An 8,609-nucleotide genomic window follows, 5' to 3' on the forward strand; every position below is an offset into this window, starting at 1 on the left:
AAAACAAACATTTTTTAAAATTGAAATTTCAGAAAATCGTCCTTAGAAATGGTCAACCAATTAGGTTTTGGTTCATGTGAAATTTTCTAATTTTTAGTTATCAGAAAACTGAACTGAGCCTATACTTTTGCGATCATTGACGGGTTGGATGGTGTAATTTTGTGTATGGCAGTGCAAAACTCTAAACAGAAATATTAAAAACAGTTGGCTATTTAAGACCATTATTAATGGAGGATTTGGTCGAATAATAAAAACAAGATTCTATCAAAAGAAACAATGCGGAAGGATAAAGGCAAGCACTGACTTTTGAATAGAGTTGGCAAATACAATATGTTAAACAAAACTCCAATTAAAGTGTACTTAAGGGATAATAGTACGTAAGTGAAGACACACAAAAATTTGCAAATTAACGGCCATCAATGGTTGTAATAGTTACATTGTTTGCAGAACAGATTATTTGGCACTGTTCAGAAGGCAGTATATTTGAGAGACCCCGTTCTTTAGTAAATGCAGGTTGTTTTGGAAGTGGAAGATTTGCAATTTCACTACTAAGCATGGAAAGAACAGTAGACATGGTTGGCCTATCAGTGGCAAATTCTTGTGCACACAACAGTCCTACATGTATATATCTCAAGATCTCCACTTGGAAGCATTCATCAGAAATTTTTGGATCTATCAGCATTACAATCATATTTTCATTCCACAGCTTCCATGCCTGGACACAATGCCACAACCACGAAATTTCGGAATTAGAAAGATTCAAAGGAACTATAAGGAGTAATTGAGGCAATAGTTCAAGTGATCTTACAAATCCTAGAAGGCTTGAAGAGTTCTCATCGTGATAAAAGTTAGTATTCTTTCGCCCACTTACAATCTCTAATAACAATACTCCGAAGCTAAAGACATCAGATTTTTCCGAGAATCTCCCTTGCATTGCATATTCAGGGGCCATATAACCACTGCATTGTGTCATTACACGAACCAAATAGTAGAATTATTTGAGTTGAGTTATCCCATGATAAAGAAATATTATAACATGAATGATTAATCATTTTGGACAGAGTAAAGGCTACTTACTATGTTCCAACAACCCTTTCAGTATTTGCCTGGTCCTGGTTGCCTCCAAAAATCTTTGCCATGCCAAAATCTGAAATTTTTGGATTTAATTCTTCATCCAATAGAACATTACTTGTCTTTAAATCTCTATGAATAATCCTCAATCTGGAATCTCTGTGAAGGTAGAGTAGACCTCGACTAATCCCTTCTATAACGTGGGCACGCTTTCTCCAAACTAGGAGGTTTTTCTTGATTGGATCTAAAAGAATATTGGAGAAAAGAAAAAAAAAAAAATAGTATGTTAAAGTTGTAAGGAGAATAAAATTGATGTTGAGACCAAATTTATAGTTTTAGTAGATCAGTATGTTCCCAAAGACTAGAAAAGAACTTCTTGTTGATGTTAAGGTTATGAAATTGAAATGACTAGAAATAACATGAACAACTTTTTTTTTTTTTTTTCCTAAATAAAGAAACATGAACAACTTTATTATGAACTGACCAAAGAGAAATGCATCCAAGTTTTTATTTGGCATGAATTCATAGATAACATCTTTTCTTCTCCTTCCACACAGCAGCCGAGACGTCTAACAAGATTGCGATGCTGGAGTTGGGAAATTACCACAACCTCATTCATGAACTCCACTAGCCCTTGTCTAGAGGATCTCGAAAACCGTTTGACAGCTATATCTTGTCCGCTTGGCAATTTTCCCTGAAAATAAAGATGAAATTGAATTAATTTATTTTTCTAGTAAAGCATAAAGCTCCATATGAACAAGCATTACCTTGTACACTGGACCGAAACCACCCTGCCCTAGCTTATTTGCCATATCAAAATTGTTTGTTGCAATTGCCCGTTCTTCAAAACTAAATACAGGTAGCTCTTCAAATCTAATTTGGTTCAGATTATCTCCATGCATTCTTTGATTCCTTCCTGATTCAAAATTTAGTATTAGGTAATCTATATAAAAAGCAAATATGTGCTACTCTCTCTTGAGGTAATTTTAGTGGGCATATACCTCTTCGTCTAGCCATCCACCACCAGAAAAGATAGATACAGATTGCAATGGTTACCGACCCTACGAGCACTGAAATTGTGATAACTACTTTTGTGCTTCTCTTTTTCTCTGTAAAACATAACAATAACGCATTTCTTAACTAGACTACAAATGTCAGGTGGCTAACATGTTCAGTACATGCGATGGTTCAATTCATGTGATATTTGCTTATTCTAAATCAACAAGGAAAACAAACAGAAGAAGCAAAAAATGATTTTTAGAAGCACATATTATTATTAGTTTATGGATGATGAAAAAAAATACCAAGCTCAGAATACGCCACACGAATGTAAAGATCTGCCCCACCATAAGAAAATTCCTGTATGTCAATTAAGTCCCCACTCCACTGCATACAACCAATGCCACTATAATATGCACAAGCTAGACAAGAACAATTATTCAAGCACTGGCTTTTGCAGCTGTCTTCTAAAGTAACTAATAACTCAGCAAACGCGGGCACTTTCACTTTCTTTAGCCTCAGAAACTCGTCATCTTTGCCCTTTTCACCACCACTGTTGTTTCTCTCGCACTGCAATTGTCTCGTCCTTGCACATCCGCTGCTCCAATTTCCTCCACTCCATTCCACCATATCCTTTGGATCAAACCCTTGCAAACATGTGCAAATTGGTGAATGCTGCACATTGCAGCTTGCAAATGGACCACACTTGCCGTAAACTTCACATTCAGTATCTGGAGCCGACCACAGATTTCCCCCACTCTTGTCCTTCTCCATTACAAATCTATCAGACCTGAAGCCAAAATATAGCAGAGACTCTTTTGTTGGATAAGTATAACTTAAGGTTACGTTTCCTTCTTTATCCTCTACAACTTCAAGGCTGGTACGGGACACGGTGGAAATCATTTCATCTATGCCAATAAAAATCTGCCTATTCCATGGACCACTCCGCCAGTATGGATGACTACCAATCCATACATATATTTCCGGAATATTCAGAGGATTGATGCCCAAAGTGAACCTTCCACTGGATGGATCGGAAGGGCTTTTCCATGAGGTCAGCTGAGTCTTCTTATCTGTAAACTTGTTGGTACGAAGTTTCATCCCCTGCAAGAAAGAATCAGAAGGGTGTTCGAAACTCTGCCATATTATGTTTCCATTGGAACCATCTCGCAAGATAAGGTTCCCAGAATCTAAAAGCTGGGCACTTGAATTCACCGAAGCATTTGGAACACCTGATGACCAAACAATCTGTTTCTGTCCATTCAGAACCACAAGATTGCCATTCTCGGATATTGTCACAATCCCAGAGGAGTCATTAAGAGGTTTATCTCTATTCGCAAGCCATACCACAGCCTTGGTGGAGGTGTGGTTGTACCAGATAGCAACATACCGGTTAGTAGAATTAACAGGACTAAAAAATCCCAGTTTGAAGGTGGCTCCGTCAGAGACTATAGGTTCAGAGTCATAATGGTCATTATCATTGATTGGTTGAGTTGATGTAATTGTGTCTATGGCAGTGCAAAATTCTATAGTACAAGAACAGTAAAATATGACAACAGGGATTAGAAGAAGAGTTATCAAGCTAGCTTGTGCCATGGCAAGTCTCAATAACTCTGTTGTGTGCTTCTTGTTGGTGAAGATGGAGTGCGTGATATATTCTGATCTTTTGCCATAGGACTTCCATTAATCAAGATTAATTCAATCTTCCATTCCCTCGTGTGTCTTTACAAAAGCGCCCGAAAACTTTCAACCATGGGGAGGAGATGGTCCTCCACCACTTAGTGGATTGAAGGGGGACCATGAACTATTCAGAATATATTCTTTGAATTTTTAAAGATGCCAAAATATGCTTCAAGGTCCCTGTCCTTCAAAACCCGTCTCTACAATTTTCTTGGAAAATGCATGAGAAAGAAAGAAAATTAAAGGTAGAAGCCAAACAACAAGAATGAAGCCATCGATGTCAGAATGTAATTGCATCATTCAACAATTTTGCCAGATTATTTATACTATATGATAATTTGACTATTCACGTAGGCATTTGAAGATGCATCAGCTTCTAGTATATAAAACAAAGGAATGGGCGGCTCAATAAAACAAGGAATGGCCGGCTCAATCTAATTTGGGGCCTTAAACGAAAAATAAAAAGTGACTTTTTCAACAATATAAATAAAATTAGTCAAAACTCAAAAACAAAATATACAAATATATATACACACAAATTTATAATAATAAAAGTTAATAAAATTAACATATAATTAAAGAAAAAAAACCATTAAACATGATTTTAGAAAACTTAAATCTAATTCTTCTACAAATTTTTCAATAAAATAAAAATGCGTTTATAACAATTGTATACTTTTTTTTTTTTTTTTTTTTTTTTTTGGTAAATAACAACTGTATACTTGTAATGAGATGGGGAAGAAAAAACTTGCTAAGAAGGAGAAGATAAAAAATAAAATATAAAAAAATATGAAAAGTTTTAGCCATTTTCCCAAACAAACTTATCCAAAAATATTTTTAGTGCTAGTGTAAAAAATGTGAATGAGAGAGAAAGAAAAAGGGGAAAAAAAAATTATTTAATGATACAATTTTTTGAGCTCAATATTAAATTTCTATATTGATTAGCATTTATTGTAAAATGTGAACGAGAAGGGTAGGAAAAAAAAAAAAGTCATATAAGGATATAGATCTTTGGGGCCCAATATTAAATTTACGTATCAATTATTAAATTTATGTATAAAAAATAAAAAAATAAAAGTTTTTTTCGAATATAAATATTTGAGGCCTAATATAAAATCGGAATGAATGAGAGGAGAGAGGAAAGAGAGAAAAAAGTTACTTTAGGATATAAATATTTAAGACATAATATAAAATCGAAACGAGTGGGATAGACCAAAAAAAAAAATGAAGCTATTGGAATGAATGAGAGGAGAGAGAAAAGAAAGAAAAAAGTTACTTTAGGATATAAATATTTGAGACCTAATATAAAATCGAAACCAGTGGGATAGACAAAAAATAATAATAAAAAAAAAAAAAATGAAGCTATTTTAGGATATAAATCTTTGAGGCCTGATATAAATTTTTTTATATTTATTAGAGTTTAATAATATTAGGAAATAATTATTGTATAACTTAATAATAGGAAATTTTTAAATTTTGGGACCTTCCTATTGGTTGGGGCCTTAGGCGACCGCCTAAGGGTTGAGCAATGACTAACCAATTACAAGCTCCAGTAAAAAGATGTTGCGTTCCTTCTGGCTCTATTGCTAGGTCAACCATATTTTAGTGATCAAATCTAAACAAAATTGCACTTGAATGACCAAGATATAAATGATCATCAAACTTAAAAATTAAATTTCAAAAGTGACCATCTAAATTTTGAGTTAAATGCAAAAATGTTTATTATTTGTTCTAGACTGAAAGAATTTAAGACCTGAAGTTTGAGTTAAAGTCACAATTTTGACAAGCTACAAGTGTGTTTGGCCATAATTCTTCTGATAATTCCTAATTGTTTTGACAAACATAGCGAATTCAAGTTGAATTTGATCACTATAATTGTAGCTTTACTTGTCAAAATTGTGATTCAATCACTATCATTTGAAAAGTAAGCTACAAGTTGACAAGTAAGCTACAAGTAAGAATCACGATAATTTGACAAGTAAGCTACCAAGTTGAATTTGATCACTATAATTGTAGCTTTCTTGTCAAATTTGACAAGTAAGCTACAAGTTGACAAGTAAGCTACAAGTAAGAATCACGATAATTTGACAAGTAAGCTACAAGTTGGATTTGCTACAAGTTGGATTTGATCACTATAACCATGATAGAAAATTAAACACGCCACACAAAAAATACAAAGATTTATATATGATTTGGCTGCCTACTTTTACGGTTGGGATCTCATTGTATAAAAAATCAGAGATTATAAGTTTTCAGCACCTCGCTCTGTTTCTGTACGAATTTAGTTTTTCTCTTATACCATTCCAAACACTAAGCGCCCATATATTTTGGGTTACAAGAAACTAATTAGGGTCCATGATCCATGAGCAAAAAATTGGATCAAAAATTTTCCAACAAGTCGTCCGGTCATAAGCGGGTCGCAACCCGACACCAAATTCAAGAGGCCCAAGCTTAAAAGCTACCAAAACAAGCTAAGGAAGCCAAGCCTATGCAACTATCAAAAGCACAAAACAACTATGGGCATCAGCTGCTGAGGACGCAAGGAACAACAACCTACAGCAAAGCAATAAAAGGCACAACGACAGTTGCCTAAGGACACAAGCAAAAATCAGTCACATCAAACTTTCTGAGAATGAATTGCAATTGAAAAACAAGATCAAACTTTCTGATTTCTAGTCTACCATAGTTGCAATTTTGTTTTTCTGAAATTTCACAGCACATTGGGACATAAACCATTGAACTACTTGATCAAATTTTCTCACTGAATTCCAATCCCAATAAATTGCAATTGAAAAACAAGTGCTCATTAATTAAAGTGTGTACTTGAAGGATAGTAATAAGGTAAAAAAATCACAAGAATTTGCATGCCAACGGCCAGAAATTGTTGTAACAGAAGACCCGCACTGGGACATTAACGATCCATTTGTTTGAACTTAAAATATTTTTTAAAAAATATTTTTTTATTTTCTGGTATTTGATTGTCGTAAAATATTTACTAAGAAAAAAATATTAAAATTTAATAAAAATAACTTATTCATCAATTTTCAGCAAGTTATTTTAAATGCACCGCCCGATGAATTCGACCTCAATTTCGACAGACCTTTACCAAACACCGACAAAATAAAAATAAAAAAATATTTTACCTGAAAAAGAAAAATATTTTTCAAAAAAATTATTTTACGTGAAGTCAAATGGAGCATAATACTGCCTGTGTGTGTGCGCGCGCTTTACTTTCCAAAAATTTAAGTAAACGCACCCAACATATAATTTTGGGGAAAAACTTTGCGATCAGTTTTTGTTGTCACGGATTTGTATCAAACATTGATAAATATATTAAGAGGTGAGAGAGAGTATTTTATTTATTGTTGACAAATTAGTTGGAGTCATTACAAAAAATAGATTGGTCATTGTTGCCGGACTAATAATAATAATGATAATAATATTCTGTAACCTTAATTTGTATCAGACTATATGGAAGCAATACAAAATGATGAAGATAAGTAGAATATAGATAGGACGTTAATGATAAACGTTGCAGCATTCCGTGGTTTATCCAAAGATGACACAAATTCAACTGTACATACTGTGATTTCATATCATGAATGGCCTTTGTGAACAGAGAAAATAAATAAATTTGTACCAAAAGGAGAGGCAGGGACAGAGAGATGCTTTACGAGGCTAGTTGACACCACTTTTTCCATGTTTTCCCATTATCAGTTTCCTTTTTAACCTAAATGAAAAAAACAATTTGGCTAATTATATTGACTTTCAATAATCTTCTTTAAACCTTGAAGAAAAGTGTGAAATATATCAAATTGCTTTATAAGGCAATTTATATATTTCTGGAAATATCCATCATAATCCTGTTAGCTAGTCACAGAACTGCAATATAGGAAGGAACAACTCTTTGACAACATACTACATTGTACAAAACTTGGTGGTAAACAAGTCTCTATGAGGTCTTATACTCTTATTAGAGTCCGGGTTGCTTCTCTATTACTTAAAAACGCTTTTATTTTTAAAAAAAAAAATGTGTTTAGATGTACTTGATAACCATTAAAAGCATTTTTAATGATCAACAAATTTAGTTGATTAAAGCGTTTGAATGAAATTAGAATTTGAAACTTTTAAAACTGCGTGAGTAGGTTGAATATTTTAAGTAACTCTTTTTCATTAGACAATTTTGTCCTTTTTATTTTTTATTATCAAATATGATAATATTATATTAAAGGATATTATTATAAAATTAGCAATAGGGGTGTTTAAAAAAATTTGTTACCAAATAAATTTTAAAATAATTCAATCATTAAAAGTACTTATTATAATGCGTCACTAAATACCTAACATGTTTTTTACTGACCCCAATTTTTTGACAACTCTATTGATAAAATTGTTTTTTTATTCCAACAGCAATGTACCCCAAACAGGCTCTTAGTGTAAGAACACTATAACTATGTTTCACTTTGATTCGGTAATCACTCAATTATCATGCATTTACACTTGACCGGATTATAACCATTATATGTATATTTTTATTACAATATATACCAAGAGTGAGAAGATTATGTGAATAAGCATAAATAATTAATGGAAATATATATATTTTTCCTATGGATATGAAAATTAAAAGAAAACAAAAAATGGAGAAGGAAAAAAAAAACTCCTCAAATTTTGTTGAATTGGAATATGTCTAATGTAAAACCTCCAATGTGGCGATCTTGTAGGCGGGTGTGTGTGAGCGTGTACAGGTGCCACTAATAGACTACTACACTGAGCACGCAAGTTATAAGTGCACAATCCCACATCGTCTGGTTGTGGAAAGGGAAAATACTAAATATATATTCAACATCCTTCTATGA

General features: G+C 33.1%; 1 pseudogene; it reads right to left on the reverse strand.

Annotated features, from left to right (window-relative positions):
• Positions 1 to 281: 281 nt before the first annotated feature.
• On the reverse strand, positions 282 to 4,035 carry LOC132302997 (G-type lectin S-receptor-like serine/threonine-protein kinase At1g11330; annotated as a pseudogene).
• Between the last annotated feature and the right edge of the window lie 4,574 nt (positions 4,036 to 8,609).

Source organism: Cornus florida, unplaced genomic scaffold, assembly GCF_030987335.1.
Source record: "Cornus florida cultivar Cherokee Brave unplaced genomic scaffold, ASM3098733v1 CherokeeBrave_3.0.0_Hap2_Chr04, whole genome shotgun sequence".
Classification (NCBI taxonomy): Eukaryota; Viridiplantae; Streptophyta; class Magnoliopsida; order Cornales; family Cornaceae; genus Cornus; species Cornus florida.